The 23,825-nt window shown below is 38.1% G+C and overlaps 1 protein-coding gene across 3 annotated transcripts in view; it reads right to left on the reverse strand.

Moving 5' to 3' along the window:
• Positions 1-20,984, reverse strand: part of KANSL1 (KAT8 regulatory NSL complex subunit 1) — a 210,101-nt gene extending 189,117 nt beyond the window's left edge. The window contains exons 1-2 of one of the 3 annotated variants that reach the window (XM_007482517.3): positions 20,940-20,984; positions 18,778-18,915 (exon numbers count right to left, since the gene is read on the reverse strand). The gene's annotated coding sequence lies outside the window, so the exon portion shown is untranslated. Of the gene's footprint in view, positions 1-18,777; positions 18,916-20,399; positions 20,807-20,939 lie in introns of those variants that run through there. The other 2 variants (XM_003340299.4, XM_001368421.4) reach the window with 2 other exon arrangements.
• Between the last annotated feature and the right edge of the window lie 2,841 nt (positions 20,985-23,825).

A 23,825-nucleotide genomic window follows, 5' to 3' on the forward strand; every position in this document is an offset into this window, starting at 1 on the left:
CCCATTCATGGTATGACAGATAATTGTGGCTTTTCCTCCACAATATCTTCTTATAAGCTTTCCTTATAACTAGCATATAAGCATAGAAAGAAAACTATAGACCAATATCTAATAAATATCAATAAAAATAATGAATAAAATATTAATTAAAAAACTACAATGTTAAAAAGATCATAAATATGGCCATTAGAGCTATACTAGAAATCCAAAATAATTCAATATTAGAAATACTATTAATAGCCTATCTTATTAGCAAAACCATAGTCACAGCATGAAATATAAAAAGATTGTCAAAAAGCAACACCCATTTGTTTTATTTAAAAAAAATTTAAAAACAGGAATGAATAAATCCTTAATAAGGCAAATGTTATCTATGAAAAATCAAGAGTTAGCATTATCTGCAATTTAGACACATTAAGACCTTCCTAGTAAGATGCAGAATAAAGCAAAAATGGCCAATGTCATCACTATTATCTAACAGAATTCTATATAGACAAAGCACAGCAATGAGCCAAAATAGCTAATAAAGCAAAGGTAAAGAAGAAACAAAATTGGGTCTACTAGGCAACTCCATGGATGAAGAGCCAGAGACAAGCCTAGAAATGGAAGGTGGATTTAAATCTGACCTCAGATACTTCCTAGCTATGTAACCCTGGGCAAGTCATTTAACCCCAATTGCCTAGCCCTTACCATTCTTCTGCTTGGGGTTTTTTTGGGGGGTTTCCCCCCCATTACCCTTACCTTCCGTCATAGAATCAATCCTGAGTATTGGTTCCAAGGCTAAAGAATGGTAAGGGCTAAACCAGTGTCCTGCCCCACATACACACACCCCTTACCCCACACAGGGGAGGGAGAAAACTCTCTCATTGGGCTACTGGACAGCGGGACAAGTAAAGTGAGGTATGTCCTCAGTAAGTGTAGATAGAGAGAGGGAGGGGAGTGACCTGAGTGTTCTCCTCCCCCTTCAACTTTGCCTCCTGTGAGTCACCCACCTTCCCCCTCCCCCTCCCCCCCCCCCCCCCCCGTGCCCTCCCATTGGCTGCTGGGCAGACGGGCAGGTATGGGGAAAAAAATGTCATCAGGCACAGTGGAGAGGGGGTAGGGAGCAGCTCTGCCCAAGTTGCTCTGCCTTTCTGGTAACATTTCTTTTTTAATTACTTTCATTTCCTTTTCCCACTTTTCTTCCCATTTTTCTTCTCTTTCTTTCTTTTTTTTTTAATCCTTACCTTCTGTCTTGGAACCAATACCAAGGCAGAAGAGTGGTAAGGGCTAAGCAATAGGAGTTAAGGGACTTGTCCAGAGTCACACAGCTGGGAAGTGTTTAAGGCCAGATTTGAACTAGGTCTCTAGACCTTACTCTCAATCCACTGAGCCACCCAGCTACCCCCTATCTTTCTTACTTGGTTCTTGAACTCCTTTTTGAGTTCTTCAAGAGCTTGTGATCAATTTCCTTTTTTTTTTGAAAGTTTGGATATATTTGCTTGTTTGTCGCTTTCTACTGTTGCTTCTGTATTTTGCTTTATTTTTCTTCATAGAAATTGTCCAGTGTCAAAAAGCTTTTTTTTGCTGCTTATTTCTTTTGCTACTTGTGGATTGTGGTTCCTGTATTCCAGGACATTCTTAGCTTCAGTCTCTGTATTATCTTCCCTTCCCAGCCAGAAGCTTGAGTGAGAAGGGCAGACAACTCTTTGTATGGCAAGCTTTAAAGTGTTTTGCCCCTGAGGCTGTTTTTCCAGCCCCTGCTGCCTCTGCTATGGCTGGCCACTTTTACCTAATCTCTGTGCTCTTTAGCCTGGGGTCCCAAATCTAGCAGCCAAGGTTTTACAATGCCCTCAGGGGTAAATCTCAGCCAGCCCCAGAGAATTTAGAGATTACCCCAACTCTCACTCTGACTCTGGCCAGGTAGGTGGAGTGGGGGAGGGGTGATCAGCTCCTGCCTTGATAAGTATAATTTTGCCTCCTTATAGCATGGAAATACCCAAACACTACCTACCTTTAAGGTTGTGACCTGTGGAAGTGCCCCTTTACTCATCTGATTTTGATTTCTGTTTTGAGATGCTTTATATTGTTTGGTTGGAAGGAGATTCTAAGAGTTCCTACTACTCTGAGGTCATCTTAGCTCCACCTCTCTGTCTTTCTAGTAACAAACCATGAAGGAAGGGGCTACCTCCTGCCCACAGAGCACTCTTGTATGCCATCTTTGGCAACCATGCCATAGGTTCGCCATCACTGGCCTAGAGGAAGTCAAACCCACAAATGGAAAAGTCCAGGAAAATTGCAGATATATAATAAACCCACAAAAATCATCAGCTTTTCTGTATATCACCAACAAAACCCAGCATGAAGAGAAAAAGTAATTCCATTCAAAATAACCACAGAATGAATAAAATATCTAAAATCTATCTACCAAGACACTCTCAAACCTTACATGAATACAATTATATAAAATACCTCATACAAGAAATAAAGACTTAAGCAATGGAATAAGCAATAATTTCTCAAGGTTAGGTCATGCTAATATAAAAAAATAATAAAAATAATAACCAGCATTTATATAACACTTGCAACTCTATAAATATCATGTCATTTATCCTCACAACACTGGAATGCTGGTGATATTATTATACCCATTTTACAGATGAAGCAACTAGAAAGTTGGAATAAGTTAAATGATTTGCCCAGTGTCATAAAACTAGTGTCTATAGCTAGATTTGAAGTCGGATCTTCTGATGCTTGGTTCAGCCCACTAACCTACCTATCAACAAATATCAAATGAGAATACTACCTAAATCAATTTACCAATTAATTAACATACTACAATACCAAAGGGTTACTTTGTAGAATCAGAAAAAAGAATAGCTATCTAAAGTGAAACAAAGACAAATCCTAGTGGTAGGTTTCACTCAAACAACTACAAAGCAGTAATCATTAATACTATTTTGAACTAGTTAAAAAATAGAAATGTTACTCATTAGAACAGATTAATTATATAAAATTCAGATGGCTCAAACATGATGAAAAACAAAAATTCCAACTTTTGGGAATAAGGAAATTGCTGATAATAAAAGCTGTTCGGAAAAATTGGAAAAGAATTGGGTACAAATTAGCATTAGCCCAATGTCTCATATCATTATGGACCCAAAAAAAGCTCCAAACAGATACAGGCCCTAGATATAAAATGCAACACCACAAACAAAACAGGAGACTAGAAAAAAGAGAATCCTTCACAACTGTGGATAGGAAAGAAGTCCAGGACCAAACAAGGAACAGAAGTATTTAGAGAAGTTAAAATGAACAACTTTGATTATATAAAACTGAAAAGCATTTACAAAAACAAATTTAGTGCAGATAAAATTAGAAGATCGTGAAATAGAAATAATCTTTTCAGAAAATTTCTCACAAACTTATGCTTTCCAACATAGATAATTAATACAAATATATACACACAAGAGCTGCTCTCTAGTAAATACAAATGGTCAAAGTACATGTCCATTCTTCCCAAAAGAATAACCAACAACTATTTTTTAAATGCTCAAAATAATTAATAAGAGAATAAAAATTTTACAACTATATGGTTCTACCTCATATCAGTCGGATTAGCAAAGTTGGGGGGGGGAAAAAGGAAAAACAGAAATTATTGGAGGAACTATAGGAGGAGAGGTACACACTAAGGGACTACTGATAGAACTGTGAATTGGCCCATTCATTCTGAAAAAACATATGACTAGTCACTAAACTGTATGGAACATTAAGGTAAGTACTAGGTACATGCTCCAAAGATAAAAGCAAAGAAAAGGATTATATGTACAAAAGTATTTATATATATACTACTTTCTAAAGTGGAAAACTACTGGAAAAAGTGGGTGCCCATCAAGTGAGGAATGGTGGAACAAATTATTGCATGTGAATATAATAGAATATTATTGCTCTGTTAAAAAAAAGGAAATGAAAGCAGCAGAATCAGTGAAATCTGAGAAGATCTGCATGAAATGAGGCAAAGTAAAGTGATTCAAACAAGGAAAACAATATATACAAGTACAACACTAACAGGGAAGGAAACCGATAAGTCTTAAGAGTTTTGATCAACTAACAACTAACCCAGAAAACTGATTTAAATTCATGCTCCCTTACCTCTGAGCAGAGAATTGACAAAGGTGCAGAATAAGATTTTTTCATCTATGACCAATATGTGGACTTATTTTGCATGACTTTATTTTTACAAGACAAGACTTTCATTGTGAAATTTAGATTACTCCACCCTACTTAGATCTTACTTTATGGAAAAGATGAAATTGTAATCTCCTGATTGAACAATGAAGGTACTTAGTTCTTACTTTATAGTGAAGCTAGAACTTTAAGTTGTCTATTTTAAGATCTTAATACAAAAAGGTGTTAAGTAACCATAAAGGTTAATCACAAAAAGATTAAGTAACTAACAAAAGGTGAACTTAACAAAGAAGTGTTAAGTAACTCAAAAGATAATAATCTAAATCAAAGAAGATGAGAACTAAAGAAAAGGCAGTCCTGGAGAAAAGCTCTCTGATGTGATTGGTAGATTTGAAAATTGAGGAGGGGACACAAGAGTAAACGTTCTATATATTTCATGTCACTTCCTCTCTCCGGTACCTTTGGCAGCAGAGAGTTGGCTGGTGGCAGCGTGCTGGGCCTTTCGGCATCTTGGCGTGGCTACAAGCTATTGTCCAGTTCCGTGGTAAATTTCTGGCTGAGTTTTTCCTCCTTTACTTTCCAAACTTTATCCTCTTAGAAGCCTCTAATCTCCTTCAGAGACCTAGCCAAAGAGACCTTGAACTCCCTCTGGCACAGACCAAGAGGGAGAAATCCTATACTCTTTTCCCTCTTTCTCCTTAAAATCCTTCCCTCTATATTAATTAAAATTACCATAAATTTCCAGACTGTCTTGGGTATTTTATTTGGGATTTCCCCCTGGCGATCAATTAATTTAGATTTTAAATCACAACCCTTAAATTATCTCTACATCATTTGTTGGGGAGGGAAAGAGGTTTATGAAAGGAAATTGAAGATAATGATAATATAAAAAGAAGGAAAGAAAAATATACAAAAATACACAGAAGAAATTAAGTTCAGAAAGGGACAAAGAAGCAAAACAGTATAAATTTTAACATAAACTTTAAAAATAAGCTAAACATAATAGAAATCAATAAGTCAATTTAATAAGTATTTATTTAGAGTCTACTATGTTTGAGGCATTGTATAAGCTCTGAAGATTTAAACTAATGGGGAAAAAGTATCTGTTCTCAAGGAAATTCATAGTCCTTAATAAGAGATAACATGAAAACATTTATCTATAAAAGAAGATATGGACAGGATAAATTGGGGGTAATTTGAGAGGGAAGATGCTAAGATTAAGGAGAACTGGGAAAAGCTTCTTGCAGGTGGGACTTTAACTGATTTAAAGAGGCTACTTCTAGAGACGAAGATGAGGAGATGAGCATTCTAAGCCTAGAGAAAAGACAATGAAAATGTCTGGAATTGGGAGATGAAATGTCTTAAGATGAGAAAATTGAAGAAATCGAGGGGATTAGGACAACATGTGGTTAATTATGGAAACTGAGTGAACCATTCTAACTCCATCTTGGGACTTAATTCTGATGCCAGTTTAGTTCTTTTTCTATTCAACTATGGGCCTAATTCAAATTCTGTCTTGTGAAAAAAGTTTATTCAATTGTGGGATTTGGTAGAAAACTTTTCGCACTGTTTGAATCTAGCCCTGCATGGCTTGGAAACTAGATCATTTGTTGGTGGGTTGTTGTCCTTCATGCTTGAAGAGGACCAAAATGACATCATCATGTCAAAGTCAATGTACACTGTGTCCCACTGTGCCTGATCAGAATACTATGCGTTTGGAAGGCTCTATCACAAGCTGGGAACAAATGGGCCATATGAACATTTAGGATAGTGATGTCTCCAAATTTATACATCTCATATTTCTTTTGAACTATTGCAATTCTGCTTTACTCACAGAGCACAGCACCTTCTTTGATGCAGGTATATCATGCAGAACAGTCTGGTGCCAGTGTCTCCCATGTCTCACAATGGATACTAAAGTTCTTCTAAGAGACCTTGAGAGCATCCTTGTATCACTGCTTCTGTCTGAGTGAGCTCTTGCCTTTTGTGAGTTCTCCATAAAAGTCTTTTAGGCAGTTGTACTATTTGGCATTCGAACAATGTGACCAGTCCAGATTTGTACTCTCTGCAGTAGTCTAAAAGTTTGGCAATTCAGCTTGAGAAAGGATCTGTATCCAGTACCTTATCTTGCCCAATGATCTATAGAATCTTCCTTAGACAATTCAAATGGAAGTGATTCAATTTCCTAGTATGGTATTGGTGGTATACTGTCCAAGTTTCATAGGCCCACCACAATGAGGTCAGCATAGCAGCTCTAAAATCCTTCAGTTTGGTAGACAGCTTAATACCTTCTCTCTCCCCTACTTTCCTTCAGAGCATCCCAAACAATAAACTGGCTCTGGTGATGCATGCATTAACTACACCTACATGAATATTCCTGGAAAGTATACTGCAAGATAATTAAAGCTATCAATGACATTCAAAATTTCTCCATTTGCTATAACTGATGGTTCCACATATGGATGGAGTAGTGTTGGCTGGTGGAGAACTTCAGTTTTCTTCAAGTTAAATGTCAAGATAAAATTGGCACAAGCAGCAGAACCAATCCATGCTCTGTTGCACCTCAGTCTCAGAGTCTGCACTGAATGCACAATCATCTGCGAACAGAAAGGCATGCCCCAATTGTCCCTCCACTCCTTGGCTTGTAGCCTTTTCAATAATTTCCCATCATTGTGGTAGCTGACCTTGATGCCCTTTTCATATTCATTGAAGGTGTCTATCTGACATCACCGAAAACATCATGCTAAAAAGCCATTAGAAAAAGCACACAACCCTGCTTCACTCCATTGCAACTGGAAAAGCATGAGAGCTCTGTTCATTATCCAGAATCCCTGTATGCTGTAATAGAACTGTTGTACAATATTTTTTTTATTCCAAATCTAGTATTCTTCCCTTAGTAATAATAATAATGCTAATTATTATTATTGAGGCAGCTGGTAGTAGAATGGGTTGACCAGAGTTCAGATCTGACTTCAGACCCTTACTAGCTATGTTACCCTGGGCAAGTTTCTTAGCTTCTGCCTGCCTCAGTTTCCTCATCTGTAAAATGGAGATAATAACAGCCTCTACACTGGGGTTGTTGTGAGGGTCAGGCAAAATAATAACTGTAAAGCATTTAGCATCTGTTGGACAATATTGATAAACTTCTCCAAGCTGCCTTCCACAAGCTCTCACAACAGACAGAATCAAAAGCCTCAGTCAGACTGACAAATATTATGTATAGATCCCTGTTCTGCTCCTAGCATCTCTCTGGAGTTATCAGGCAGCAAACACTATATTGACCATTCCTCAACCCTTTATGAAGTCACCTGGACTCTCTGGTGGATGACCATCTTCCAGATAAAGGATCAACCTATTATAGAGGACTCTGGCAAGAATCTTGCCAGCAATGACTAAGAGAAAGAACTCCTCATGATTGTCATGGGACAACCTATTTCCTTTTCCATTATAGAGGTGGACAATAGAAGCATCCTAAATCTGGGGACTAACCTTCTTTTGCCATATAATCAGGAAGATTTCAATTAGCTTTTGTATGGACAGTGGACTACGTACCCTGTAAATCTGCTGGAACAGAATTAGCACTAAGGTTTTGCCACACAAGAGGAACCTAATGGCATGCAAAATCTCTTCTTTAGTTGGAAGTTTGGTTAAAGAGGATTTGATTTCAACCTGAGGTATATAGTCAATTGCTTCGGCACTACTTGATGATGCTCTGTTGAAAACCCTATGGAAATATTCATCCCATCTCTCCAGGATCATATCCTCATCACTGATCAATGTGATTACATCAGTACCAAGGAGCTAAGACACAACATAAATAGTCTTAGGGAGATCATGAAAGTGCTTTGAGTTACTATCAGAATAAAAGTGAATTTCATCTGCCTTCTTATGAAGCCAAGAATCCTGTATCTCTGTAAGCTTTGTGTGAAGCTTTACTTTTCATAGAGTTAAACACTATCTTCTTAAGAGACAAATGAGTTATCCTGATGATAAACACTGTGGAGTTCTTGTTTTTCATTTAGAAGTTTCTAAATTTCCTCATCATATTTATCAAACCAATCTTGATGTTTGCAAGTATTCTAGCTCAGATAAGTAAATGTATTGCTATACACTAAACCTCTAAAAAGTGCCCACTCTTTTTCTACTCCACTGCTGCCAATTATGTGTTGGCTCAGCTTTCCTTGGAAGTCAGCAACAAACTTCACATACTGAGAAGCACCCTAATTTGTTGTCATTAAGTCTTCTGGTGATCAAGTTGCCTTGGGTCTGCTATTTTTAGTGAATTCTAATGTCTGACTTGGAGAAGATAAGTCTATGATCTGTCCAGCCTTCTGCACCACACACAGCCTTCATCACTCTCACATCCTATCTATTCTCCCTAGAGTGAAAATCTATTCAATGTCAATGTTTGCTTCAATGGTGCATCCACTAAGTTTCACTGAATTTAGGTAAATAGAAGACAGTAATGGTGAAGAGGACATAAGACACACAAGTCTTCAGGAGTAAGTGGCCATTATTGTTGCTGTTTCCAACTTCATTCCTCCCAAGGATTCCCTGTCATGTCTGTTAGTCTGTGCCTACTATGGTATCAAAGTCACCCAGAATTACAAGTTTGACCTCTTTTGGCAACCTGTTGATATTTATAAAATTTTTCCTTGACTTCATCAGAATTCATCATGGGGAACATATGCACCAATGATGATAGCATGGAACTTTCATGCAAATGGAAATCACATTGTCATGAGCCTGTCATTCATTCCTTTTGGAAAGCAAACAAGCTTTATTGACTAGATTAGATCTGATTGCAAAACCTACATTAGCTTCACAGCACCTTTATCACAGTAACCACTCCAGAAAAATTTATATCCAGCTTTGACTTCGGCAAGATCCCCTAATTTGCCAGCCTCTGTTTCACTCAGGGTTATTCTCTGGATACAATACTTGCTAAATTTCTCTTGCAATATAAGCTGTCCATCTTTCATGGTCTACTGGATTTCATTGCTGAGTGTGCATACATTCCATGTACCAAAATGAGTAGAATCATCATTATTTAAGTTTTATACATTTTATGTTTTGTCCACAAGGCAGGTTACCCACCCACTGTGGTAATCAGAACAAGGTTGCTGTGATAATCAGGCCAACACTAAGTGAAGCAGACAGCTTCAAGCAGACAGTTTTTAGAGGACCTTTTCTAGCCTTTTCCTCAAGTCAGGAAGTGAGCAGTATAGTTCTTTAAAAAGGTTGCTCAAATGATCATGCTAGTGCAAATACCAATAATATGGAAATAGTTCTTGATCGATGACACATGTAAAACCCACTGGAATTGTGCGTCACCTATGGGAGGGAGGTGGAAGTAGGGAAGGGAAAGAACAAGAATCTTGTCACCATGAAAAAATATTCCAAATTAATTAATTAAATAACATTTAAAAAAAAAAAGGTTGCTCAGACCCTCAGGGGGCTATCAATTTCCATGCCGCTTCCAGTGAGATGATTCTATGCCCTAAGCCATGTGATTATAACTCCTAGTCTGCTGCTTTGTCACTTGCACATCACCATAGAACTTTTGAGGTAGAAGTAAAAATCATAACATAATGAGAAGGAAAAATTGCAAAATGGTAAAATGGTATGGGTAATATCTTTTGACTCACAAATAAATTTGATTCAAATGAGGCAAAATTGCAAAAAGTCATAGCTCTTACTGTCTCTTTTCAAGGTCATATAAGTCCAAAGGCAAGAAAAGTCAAGATGACTGGTGATGGCTCACACAGTAGTGGATAACCTTCACTTCTATGATGTCTAACAAAACTCTGTTCTAACAAAGCTTTTGCTCCACAGTGGAAGTTGTAAATTGATCCAACCACTCTGGATGGCAATTTGGAACTATGCCCAAAGGGCGCTAAAAGACTGCCCTTTAAGGATCCAGCCATACTACTGCTGAGTTTATACCCGAAAGAAATTAGGGAAAAAACTTGTAAAAAAAATAGCCATGCTCTTTGTGGTGGAAAAAATTGGAAAATGAGGGAATGCCCTTAGATTGGGGAATGGCTGAAACAAATTGTGGTATCTGTTGGTGATGGAATACCATTGTGCTCAAAGAAATAATGAACTGGAGGAATTCCATGTGAACTGGAACGACCTCTAGGAATTGATACAGAGTGAAAGGAGCAGAACTAGAAGAACATTGTACACAGAGACGGATACACAGTGGCGCAATCAAATATAATGGACTTCACTACTAGCAGCAATGCAATGACCCAGGACAATTCTGAGAGACGTATGAGAAAGAACACTATCCGCACTCAGAGGAAGAACTGTGGGAACAGAAACACAAAAGAAAAACAACTGCTTGATCACATGGGTTGATGGGGATATGATTGGGAGAGTAGACTCTAAATGATCACCCTAGTGCAAACATCAATAATATGGAAATAGGTCTTGATCAATGACACATATAAAACCTAGTGGAATTGCGCTTCAGCTATGGGAGGAGTTTGGGGGCAGGGGAGGGAAAGAATATGAATCATGTAACTATGGAAAAATATTCTAAATTAATTAAATAAAATTTCCAGAATAAAAAAATAAATAAAAATAAAAAACAAAAGCTCCACAGTGCCTGCTTCAGCCACCCTCACTTGCAATAAATTGTTCCTATCTGCCCATTCTGCCAGAGGGAAAATCTTCGTATTCTTGGGGTAGACAACCTCTTTAATTCACTGACTGGGTGCGGGCAGTATATATGATAGTTTCTGGAGTAAGAGGCTGAGTGGCAGGTAAATATCAAAGGAAGAAAGCAGCCCTGAAAAAAATGGGTTCAGCAAGCCCTCCCTCCAAAGGTACCAGTCTTCTCTGAACACCCTGGCAGACTATCTGTATAAGCTATCTAGGGACCTATAACCAATGCCAAAGGTTATGCTGAACTCAGTCAGACTGATGTAAGGAGTTTTCTCATAATTGTACATCCCAAACAACCCAGTGTCCTTCTGAAAAGTGGTCTGATACTGATCAAGCAGTGATTGTTTCCACGTTCCTCTAAATTGTTTACAGATACTTGGGGAAGAGTAGGACACCTCTTCTTCTGAATTCAGGGAAATGTACCTGTTCATTCTCCCCCTCCCAACATGGAAATTCTTACTCTTTCATTCAATTAGAAATAAGATTACTGAATGTATTATTTCCTTTTAATTAATTGGTTTTATTTGATTGTTTTTAACATATAAAAGTCTATCTCCCCCACACTTGGGGTCCACTCCTAAGAGGAGAAAGAATCTTAGTCCCCATTTGTTAGGCAACTGGTAGGCATTGCTTAATAAGATGAAATGCTCAGAAGATTTTTGTTTCAAACTTTTGTTTCATCAGTCATTTCATCTTTTGATCATTAAACTTGTGCAAGGATAAGGAAGGCAGTCAATGTCACCAGATTACAGAGTAGATGTATGTGTTAGGCTGGGAGTAGTTTAAGGCTTCAAAAGGTAGAAAGGATCCAGGTAATAGAAGGCTTTAAGAGGATTTTAAAAGGATTTCCTTTTTGAACCTGAAGGCCACAGTAATCGCTAGAATTTACTGAAATGGGGGGTGGGAGGGTAACATGCTCAGAACAGTACTTTAGAAAGTTCATTTTGAAAGCCAAGTGAAAGACAGACTAGAATGTGGAGGGATAAAGCAGGGAAACCAACCAGAAGGCTATTGTTAATAGTCCAAATCTAAACTAATACAGGTGGTAGCACTGTCATCGGTAAGAAGGGGGTATATAATGGAGATGTTAATCAGCTAAAATGTTAAGCAGGACTTGGCCACTGAATGATTATGGGGGATATAAAGTGAGAGTGAGGAGTCAAGGATCACACCTAGAGCTGAGTGGCAAGAGAGGATAGTGTACTCTAAACAGCAATAGGAAACTATGGAAAGGAAGAGGATTTGGGGGGAAAGATAATTAAGTACAATTTGGGGCATATTAAGTTTAAGAGGTCTATAAGATAACCAGTTTGAAATGTACAATTGGTAGTTAAAGATGTAAATCTGAAAATTAAGAGACTGTTAGGGTTGGATAAATAGATCTGAAAATCATCACCTGCATAAAGATGATACCTGAATCCATAGGAGCTAATTAAATTGTTATTCAGTGAAATAGTACAGAGAGAAAAAGAGGACAATATAGACCCTGAGGAGCATCCTTGATGAATGATCAAGAACTAGATGAAGATCCTACAAAGGACACTGAGGAGTAGTCAGACAGGTAGAAGGAAAATCTGGAGAGCAGTGTCACAAAAACCTAAAAAAAAAAAGGGAATAACTTCAAAAAAAAAAGGGTGATGAATAGTGTCAAAGGTTTCAAGAAATTCATGGCATCACATGCATTCCCTTTTCCTAAATGTATATATGGAACTGTTTATTAATACTTGCACCAAATGCATAAAAAATAAAATTTTTAAAAGAAAAAGGGGAACATGAGATAAAACTAAATATTGTTAAAGTTATATACAATTTAAATAGATATTAAAAACAGGAATTTTTCATTACATATACATGATTTTATGCATTTTGTTTTATTGATTTTTAAGTTTGTAACAAAAACAGATTATAAAAAATAGTCTTATTGCTATTCCTAAATCCCTTTGGAATATACTACATTGTGCTCCATAGGTCTCATAATCCTATATTTCTACAGATCTATGTTCCCCTTACAATGGATTTCGCTGTCCCCACTCTAAATCAAAAGAGGAGAAAGTAGACAACACTGAAAGCAGAACTGTACTTTTGAGCACACTGTGATTTAAAATTTTTTTTAAGAATTCACCATCTCTGATGTCAGTCTACAAATGAAGTTTAATATTTTCTCACCTATAACTTTGTAATAAATTATTCTTATAAATTATTACTGAGATCATATGCTTCATAGAAGTAAACATCAATAGTCTGAGTAAACTATCACATCAACAAATACTTTTGTCTCCTCTTTGTCTATCTTTTTGCCTTTAATTTTTTTCTCTTTTCTTATTACTAATTTTAGCATTTATAGAACTATGTCTGAGCCATTCCAGTAGCATTAACATGGCACTTTAATATTTGTGAGGAATCATTCATAAAAACAAAATACAACTAAATTTAATTTACAATTTTAATACTATACCAAACTACTAAAGGGATACCTTATGGAGTTAGACAAAATAACAACAATACTGATTGGTAGAAACAAAAGATCTAGAACAAAAGTGCCAAACTCATATAAAAACAGGGACCACTAATCCATACTTACAGAGATCCTGGCAGGCTGCATATTGACTTAGTTTTAAAATATATTATCATCTATGTTTTGTTGTATTTTGACTTATTTTGTCAAATATTTCCCAATCCCAATCTGGTTCCAGTCACACTCAGGAGTGCTATGGATCCCATGCAACTAACTGGCCACCAGTTAGACAACTCTGACCTAGGATGTCAAGGGAAATAAAGGAAAAAAGGAGGAAAAGCACTTCCAGATCTCAAACTATATTATAAAGCAGCTATGATCAAAGCCACTTGGTTCTGGTTAACAAATAGAAAAGTAGATCAATGGAATAAACTAAAAAGGAAGAATCAGAAGTAAGGCAATCCAATAATACAATGCTTAAAAAACTCTCAAAACATAAACTACTAAGCAAATTCCAAAGACAAACTCTTAACATTTAATATCTATCTAAAATAAGCCTTTCAGACCTCCATGAACTGATATGGAATGAAATAAACAGAACCAGGAGAACGTAACACAGTAACTGAAACATTGTGGGATGATCAAATGTAATAGACACTGCTACTAATAGCAATGCAATGATCCAAGACAACTATGAGGGGCTTATGAGAAAGAATGCTACCCACATCCAGAGAAAGAATTGTGGGAGTAGAAATCCAGAAGAAAACATGATTTATCACTTGTTTGTATGGGTATATGATTTGGGGTTTTGGTTTTAAAAGATTATTTTATTACAAAAATGAATAATATGGAAATAGGATTTGAGTGATTATATATGTATAACCTAGTGAAATTACTTGTCAACTCCAGGAGAGGGAAGGGAAAAGGAGAGGGAGACAAGAAGAATCATGGGGAAAATTTTAAAAATTAAATAAATAAAAATAAAAAATAAAGTCTTTCAGTAACCATAATTAATTGAAACAAGCTGTAAGATGTAAGAAGCCCAAGAATCCAGGGAAATGAACATGAAATTTAAACCAGTCAATTCGTCTCTTTGCTTAAAAATGAACAGATTCTATATGATGAGCCACAACTAGTAATATTAAGAAATGTGTTTAAATCTACTTAAAACAAAATGAGACTATAAGTTATACTTTTCTCACTTTTATATAAAATCAAATTATCCTTAAAAAAATTAAAAGTATTAAACTGAAATTGTTTCACTAAGCAAAATAATGAAGTGTTATAAAACAAGTTAGCCACACATCTATGCTCCTAATAAAGTAACAAGTTCCTATTGTTGCATTTCAGTGATATTTGACTTGACATTTCTGCCATACACTATAGCATATGACAAACTGAGTTATGTTCTACACCCCTGATGGCAAACCTATGACATGTGTGTCAGCACTGACATGTGTAGCCATTTTCGATGACACGTGGCTGCACAGAGAAGTGGGGCCGCATGCCAAGAAGGATGTTTCATCCTCAGCTCCTGCAAAGCCAGGCACAGTAGCCAAGGATAAAACATTTGCTGTAGTGCGGACACTCGTACTGGAGGTCTGTAGGCCAAATCAACAGAACTCCAGCACAGAGCATCTAGTTTGGGGACTTCTGGTTAGGCCATTAGGGGATCTTTGACTTCACTTCTGGCCAGTGGAGTAGGGAGCAGCAGAATACCAGGGGGACCACATCTCGGGGGGGCCCTGTGATCACCATTACCTGCAACCACATAACCACAGCAACCATCATCCAATCTATTGTTCTGGGGTGTCATGGATTTCTAATTGACCATCATTATTGAGATAAGTAAGGGGGAGGCTGGGAGAGGCGAGGGCCTGTGTTATGGGTGCTGCTTGGAGAATCAAGAGGAGTGTCACTACAAACAGGAAATTTGAAGTGCCTGGAACTGATTACCAGACATTTTTAGCACCCTGAAAAATTTAGCAATTGCTTTACTCATAATTTTTCCCTCTAAGTACTTTTGTGAGACCTTATTCTCAGCGTTAAATAATATCAAAATCAACAAAAGAAACAGATCAACAGATGACGTTAGTAGCACTCTTGCTTGGGCTTGAAGTGTACAAAATACCAATATTCAATTGAAGATTTAGCCAATGAAATTCAGCAACAAAAAAGTCACTAATAGGCAGGTTAGTTAAAGAATTCTCCCTCCCCCTCGCTTATCTTAGTTCACAGCACCCCACACAAGTTAAATAATATCAAGACCAAAAAAAGAAACTGACTGACAGATGAACAAAGAAGTCACTAAGCAGGTAAGTTAAATAATTAGTTTTTGGTTTATTAAATACAATTACATATTGCAATTATACATTTTTTTATTTAAGCTATAAATATAGAGAAATTATGGTGTTTTTTTCTCAAAGTGACACACCACCCGAGTTATGCTTGGTTTTTTGGCGACACCAAGCTCAAAAGGTTGCCCATCACTGTCCTACACCAATGGGATCCTGAAGACTCTTGGATTCGGGGCCTGCAGACCTAGATTCAAACCCTAGAGGTACTGCTACCAAGTTGAATGACAAGCCACTTAACCCCTCCATGCCTATTTCCTCATCTATAAAATGAAGGAATGGTATCATTTATGAGGGCCTTTCTAGACCTAAATCAATAATTCCATGACTAACTATATAGGCAGAATTCTGTGTATGGAGGAAAAGAGTTTCAACCAAGCCTGCTATTAAAAAAACAATGAGACACTGATGTCTCCTGACATTTCACTCAAACCAGATCCTATGTAGCCAGGAATTGAAAGGCATGTCCATGAAGCTCATATTAGAAGATTCAGTATTGCTCAAAACTGTTTTTCCAAAGTAGAGATATACATCACCTATTTAGCTCCCTATGTAGTCTCCCCACCACTACATAGAGAAAAATTGAAAGAACTGTTAATTTGAACCCTTTCCTGCCACTATCACCACCTGCCATCCAGCTAAGCCAACCAGAAACAACAGCAAAAGAGATGAGGGAAAGACTAGTTTTCCACTACAATGGCTATAAGTATCAAGGAATTAGGTTTCCTTTCAGAAACTGATAAATTGAGAAAAGAATGAAATCTATATCTAAAGATTTCTTTAAATCTAAATTTCCAGGTAATTCAAAATGAATACTTTTATTTATCATTTAAATTGAACTAAAAATCTTAAAAATTAAGTTATATAAGTGATACTGTTGTTGTTCAGTCATGTCAACTCTTCATAACCCCCATTTGGGGTTTTATTGACATAGATACTGGATATTGGATATGATATATAACTTATACACACAATATAAGAGAGTGGAGTGGTTTGCCATTTCCTTCTCCAGCTCACTTTACAGATGAGGAACTTGGGCAAATAGAATTAATTAAATGACTTGCCCAGGGTCACACAGTTAATATAAGTGTCTGAGGCTGGATTTGAACTTAGGAAAATTACTCTTCCTAACTCCGGCCCCAGCAGTCTATCTACTGAGCCACCTTACCTGTCCCAATTAATACCTTTTCTAAATCTAAGCTCATGAATGTGTTGCATGAATAACTTTCCAACACACTCTATCATATATATAAATATTTTTTCCCTCTCCGTCCTTCCTCTTTCCTTTCTCACTTGGTAATATCGTCAAATCCCAAAGATTTAATTATGATTTCTACAAAGCTGACAGAACTGAATATCTAGCATTCATGTCTCTCCTGAGCTCCATTCCCATACCATTCACTGCAGATTGGGCATTTTAAACAGGATGCCTCAGAGCCATTTCAACCTCAACATGCCCCAAACTAAATTCATTATCTTTCCCTCCAATACCATTCTTGCTCAAAATCTCCATATTTTTATTGAATTCACCACTATTCTTTCAGTCTCCCAAATTCACAATCTCAAATTTATCTTCCATTCCATGCTCTTTCATTTCACATTGCCAATCAACTGCCAAATCTCATCAATTCTACCATCACACCTCCTCTCATATTCATTCTCTTCTCATCTCTTATAAAGTCATCACCAGAATTCAGGACTTCTCCCCTTCATTCATGGACTTCTTTGCAATAAGTCCCTCTGACTCAAGCTGATCTTATCCATTCTCCATATACTAACATGATTTTTCTTAAGCACATCACTCTCCTACTCAATAAATTCCAAAAGCTCTGTATTGCCTTTAGAATCAAAATTAAACTCTTCTCTAGAGGTTTTAAAGTCTTCACAATCCAGCCCCACCCAGCTTTTCCAACTTTACTTCCCACCACATCTTCTACAATAAAAACTGGACTTTTTGCTATTCTTCACACAGGGCACTCCAATTCCAAGCCCAGGGTTTTTGCCCATTATCCCCTACACCAAGAACTCATTCCCTCCTTACTTTGATTTCATAAAATTCATTATTTCCTTCAAGCCTCAGCTAAGTACCACCTTCCACATGAAAAATTTCCTGATCCCTACAACTGAGAATGTCTTCTCTCCCTAATCTACATTATTTTTAAAATTCTGTAGATATTGACATATGTAAATTAGTGACTCCCCAAACGTAAGCTTCTTAAGGGCAGGAAGCATTTCATTTTTATCTACCCCTGGCACTTAGCCCAGTGCCTAGTACACTTAATAAATGCTTTTTAATTCATTGATTCCCTACCTTAAGTGCTTTATATCAGTTAGCTTTTCTGGTAGCCACTGGACATAAAGAAATTGATAACCTGTAGGCTATTGAGAACCAGCATATATACACCAGTTTGTTCTTCTATATCAAAGGGAGGGTCACCCACACTGATGACAGCTTTATCACCAAAGACTTTTATCTCTATTGTTGAAATAGTTAGACCAGTGACATGTGACTTGGCATGGGATCCCATCTGCAAAGCTTTTGGGCAATGAAAGCTTTTATGAAGGACAAAGGAAGAAAGGCAAAGGATGAAGGACCTCCATAATGACCATTCCTCAGCCAAGCTATATTCAACTCGATAACAAGGTTTAACTCTAAAGACCAAAAAGATAAGAGAATTCTAATATGCTGTAGAAAATTACTGAAAAAACAAATGTTCCATGGGACTTTGTAATCTTAGTCGGCTGATTTTCAACTGTAGTATGTAGCCTTGTACATATGACATAACCTGGCTATTAAGTTTAAAAGTAGAAATAAGTTCTTAAATTTTCTAATCTATCCTACCAAACTTAAAAAGCAAAACTTAACAACTATATAGTTTGTTAGGATATAAAGAAAAGAGTTGAACACAGGATAATGAAGGATGGTTCAAGAACTGAATATTTTTTAATATCCTTGAAAAGGGACATCAGCAACTGACAATAAGGGATGTTCTATTCTAGGAATTAAATGAAGTACCTAATATTAATAAGTAAATAGCAAATACCAACATTAAAATTAATTATGTCATTCTTTAATTCAAAAGAACATAAACAGCAAAAGCACACCAACTAAGAAAAGAGATCTCTTACCTTAACGGGCATCCAAGTAGCATTCATAGTGTCCAGAATAATGCTCACAAGATTAAGAAGTAAAAAGGAAATCTTAGTAATTCCTTTGGATCCAACAAAGATGTGAAGTTGTAAAAATTTTTACTGTTTGAAAGGTAGCTGAAACAGAATATTTTAAAATTAAATATAAATCAACATTATTTGTAAATGCATGATTTTTAAAAATTAAATTCTTTCCTTTCCTCAAATATCCATTCATCTCATCAATTTGCTAAAGTGCATATACTCTGCAAGTCCCCTCTGAATGTACATACACATGTTTATATTTATTTATACTGGTCATATATAAAAAGAACCCTGCACTTAAGAGTTTAGCTCAAGAATTCTTAACTTGGGATCTATAGACTCCCAAGGCATACAGGGATAGATTTGAGAAAGGTAAAGGTCTATAAACTTTGCTGGGGAAAAATTTACAACTCTATTTTCACTAAACTTAATTAAAACTTAGCATTTCCCTCAATTATGAATTTGTTTTTAATTATGCTGAGAAAGGGTTCATAGGTTTCACCAGACTGCTAAAGGGGCATATGACACACAAAAAATGGTTAAGAATCTTTGGACCGGTTAGATGGTCTCTAAAGTCTCTTTCTAGCCCTAGATTATATAAAAAAGATATCAGATAAAAAGGGAAAGGGGCAAGTAATGAATTAGAATAAATTATCTAGTAGAGGCCTTAAAATTTATCTAATCAAAGAACTTCACTTAAAAAAAAACATAAATTGGGTAAAAGCCACAATACTCTTAGACCCTATGGTATTCCAAGTATTAGAAAAATCAGAGAACCTATGAATATTTTTAATTGCAGATACGCCCTTAATATTTTTAAATAGAATGAGTAAAATCGCCAAATTAATTACAAAGGGACCTATTACTCAAGACCACTGAAAACAATAAACTTCTGATCCTTTTAAACTAAACAATGCCCTTTACCTAGTCCATTAAAAATGAAGTTCCAAGACCAATTCTACTTCCAAAAACAAGCCTACATCTTTTCTAGCCTGAAAATGTTTAAGTAAAAGGGAATTACTCTTCTGGAAGATTTTTCAAAGCCCAGTCTGGGAAAGGTTCGATTTTGCCTGGTGGCCTGAAATGACCATAAGGTTCCCAAAAGCTCAGAGCTCCTGAGCCTAAATAAAATTCTAACAACTTAAATGGGAGGGGGAGAGCTTACAGGAATGACTCCCACAAATAAAAAGGAGCAGTATCCTCTACTTAAAATATTTTCCTATGTATGGAAAAACAAGATAACTAAAGGTTTCTCCACCATCACCCTTCACCCCCACCCCTTCCCTCATTGAATCTTTGGGGATAGAGTTGTTCTGGCCATGCCTTCGTCATCACATCAGCTCCAGAAACTTGGCATCACTTCTCAAGGCTTGGGCTTATTTCCTTACAGTTCAGGGCATTGGAGGGAAAAGGAAGGAGGTCGGGGGTCAGCTCGCCTCCAGGCCTCCCCCTCCCCCATGAAATTCCCACCCGGAGGCCTGAGGTTGGGGATGGGGGATGGTGGGATAGGAGATTTGCCCACTCCAACCCTGGCCTCTCCTCCCTTCTTCCAGGTGGCCCCTGGCCCCACACCTCACCTCCACCTCCACCTTCTTCCAGCCCTCGTTCGGTTCCTGGCTCCCTACACAAGTCCATTGTTGCAGGAGGACCCCTGGAGGGCCTGGGGCTGGGGGGAGGGGGCTGCAGCCGTTAGCCTCGGTTTTCCGGGCCCCCCTCAGCCGGGCTCCTGATTCCGGGCCCCGCGCTCGCCTGGGCTCGGCCTGGCGCCCAGGGTTCTGCCGCCGCTCCCACTCGCCATCCCTGCGGCCCGGTCGGGCAGCCGCGGGGGCCAAAGCATTGGGGCAGTAGCAAGGGGGAGGGAAGGGGGGCGGTGTGCAACACACTCACACGCACGCACACACAACACACGCGTCCCCTATCCCTCCTAGCCCAACCCGCTTCCGAGGCCCGTGCCCCGGCGGCTCCACGACCCCCGAGCTCCCAGTCCTCCGGCCTCCCGGTCGCTAGGGCCCTTTCCCCCGCCCTCGACTACCACCCCCTCATCTCCTGGGCCCCCAGACCCCTCGCTCCGCAGCGGGCACCAGAGCCAACGGCGGATCCCCCGGCCCCGGACCTACCTGCACGGCTCAACCTAGCCTAGAAGTGGGGGGCGGGGAATTGTCCGCCCTCCTCCGCCTCTCATTGGCCCATCGGGGTCGGGGACGGAGCTTCATTGGATGTTTCCGGGTGTCCGTCAGGCTGGCGGGGCGTGGCGGAAGGGGGGTTAGTGATGCTGGTGCCCGGGTTCTCTGGTTCTCTCTGTCTCTCGATGTCTCTGTTTCTATCTCTGCCCGTGCAATCGGGAAATGTTTGCCCAGTGAAGCCGGGAGGAGGCCCAGGGTGGGAAGAAAGGGATAAGGATGTCCTGCCAGGGCTTTTCATTAATGTTCCATGCAGAACGCCTAGTCTGGTCCCCTGATTCTGCTCCTCTCTTCATTCCCCAGAACCATCTCTCCCCCTCCCATTTTAACACCACCACCCCCCAAAAAAATCTCTTGATTCTTGAGCAGGGCAGCGACATGATGAAAACTGAGGCAGGGAGACCTATTAAAGGATGTTGCAGCAATTCAGCCACAAGTCAATCGGGGTGGGGGAACTAGGCATTGAGCTAGGTTGGATATTGTGGACGTGGAGAGAGGTAGAAACAAATCCCTGACATTATACAGCAGGGCTAGGAAGCAGAGATATTGGTATACAGACCTAAATGATATAGCTATAAATGCAAGAATACAGAAAGGGGAGGTATGAAAGACAACTGAGGAACTGGAAGGATTATGGTGTCACTGCCATTGACAAGGAAATTGGGAAGTGTTCCTCCTCTCCCACACCCTTCCAAGTCCATTGGACTGCAATATCTTCCATCTCTCTCTCTTCAGACTGCCACCACCCTATTACAGGCCCTCATTACCACCTGCAACAGTCTCCTGAAAGATCCTCCCATCTCCGTTCTCTCCCTCCTCCCCCTCCAATCCATCCTTCATATCACTGCTACACAATAATCATACGTATGCACAGATCCAGTCATGTCACTCCTTAAGGCCCAGAACTCTCCTGTGGCACCATATTGCCTGTGAAATAATATTCAAAATCCTCAGCTTGGCATTTGAGAGTCTCCACAAAGTAACATTCCCCCTTAACTTTGAAGCCATTTTATACTATTGCCCTCCATACCGTGCCCTCAACTCCAATCAAATTGGACGAGTAAACCCTAATACAAAACCTCCATGCTTTTGTTTGTTTCCTCTGCATGGAATGTCCTCTCACCACCCCTAAAATGAAATCCTACCCCTGGCTTAAAGCTGATTTCAAATGTCACAACCAAGAAACCTTACTTTATCCTCCCACTCCTACAATTAGCAATGATCTTTCCCCTTCCAATTTTACATACAAATTGTACCTTTTTCATACTTACTATGTTTTATGGTTATTTGTTTCCTGGGTAGATTCCTTGTGGCAAACTTTTGGGACAACATGGACAAGAGTTGCACAGAATAGTCAGGCATGCATAAATTGTGAACAGCATCACTGGGGGGAAAAACTCCCAAATCCATTTGAGTATGATTAATTGCATATATATCACAACTCTTCCTAAAAAGTAAGTTCTATAGTAAGGTAGGGACCACATTTTAACTGAATGTATGTCCTACAATGCCTGATATATCAATAAATATTGGTTGAATTATTATTGAAGGCAAGTCTACTTGGACGTCAAAGTCAGATTTGGGCTCTAATGTTGGTTTGCTACTAACTAGTTGTGTGACTTTTAGAAGTTCATTTGACGTCTCTGGATCTGAAACATTGAAGTATAAGAGATCAGAGACCTGAATTCTCTTCCTAGCCCTGCTATTAAGTCACCATGTGACCTTGGTCGAGTTATTTTACCTATCTATTCCTTTGTTTCTTAATATGTAAAATTAAGGGGTTGAACTAGATCAGCCCTTTTTAGGGTTATGATTTTGTATAAGGTTTGTTTTTTTAATCTCCCCAATTCCATGTCAAAAGAAAAGCAAGGATTCCTAATTCCCATACTTAATAATAATATGACCATGAACAACTCAGTTGATCACCCTGAGTCTCAATTTTCTCATCTGTAAAGTATAATATGTTTGTACTGTGCACTTCATTGAGATGTTGACAGGAAATCTTAAAGTATTACATAAATGTGATTTGTATGTAATGGAATTTTATTTTACAGTTTAAAAATTGGCAAATAAAAGGAATTCAAAGAAACATGGGAAGATTTCTGTGCAATGATGCAGAATGAAATAAGCAAAACAAATTGAGCAATATATAAAATGATAGAAATGAAAACAAAAAAAAACACTAAAATGATACTGAACTCTCAGTAGTAAAAATAGTTATACTTAGTCTTAGAGCTGATTATCATAACTCCTTCCCTTTGTCAGAGAGATAGGGGACTAAAGGGAAAGAATATAGCTTATTTTGTCAAGGGTATATCCAGAAATGCCTGATACAATATAAAAGTTATGTTTCATTTTTTAAAAATAACATGTGAGTTGTTATAATTAATCATTATGGAAAATAAAATTTAGAGCTCAAAGGAAACTTGGAGATCATCTAGCCTAAGGCATCTGTTTCATAGAAGAACATAAATTCTGTCTTAGTAGAACATTGGAGGCCAGTTTGGGGCTAAACAGCAGGGAAATCTTCAGTACTTGACTGCTTGGGTATCTCTTAGACAAAGGAAATTTAATCCTAATGAATATTTATTAAGCACCTACTCTGTGCTAGGACTAGGGATACAAATTAAAAAAAAAAAAAACATTCCCAGCCTGCCAGGAGCTTACAATCTAATGAGGAAAGACAATGTGCAAAAGAAAGCTGAAAATAACATAGAAAGCAAAGTTTTGGAGTCCATCTCTAATCAGAGAGACAGAGGCTGGTGATGATGTCAGGGAGATGAAATAGATGTAATCCTGAGAGAAAGGACCTTTCCTTTTCTT

Source organism: Monodelphis domestica, chromosome 2 (assembly GCF_027887165.1).
Source record: "Monodelphis domestica isolate mMonDom1 chromosome 2, mMonDom1.pri, whole genome shotgun sequence".
Classification (NCBI taxonomy): Eukaryota; Metazoa; Chordata; class Mammalia; order Didelphimorphia; family Didelphidae; genus Monodelphis; species Monodelphis domestica.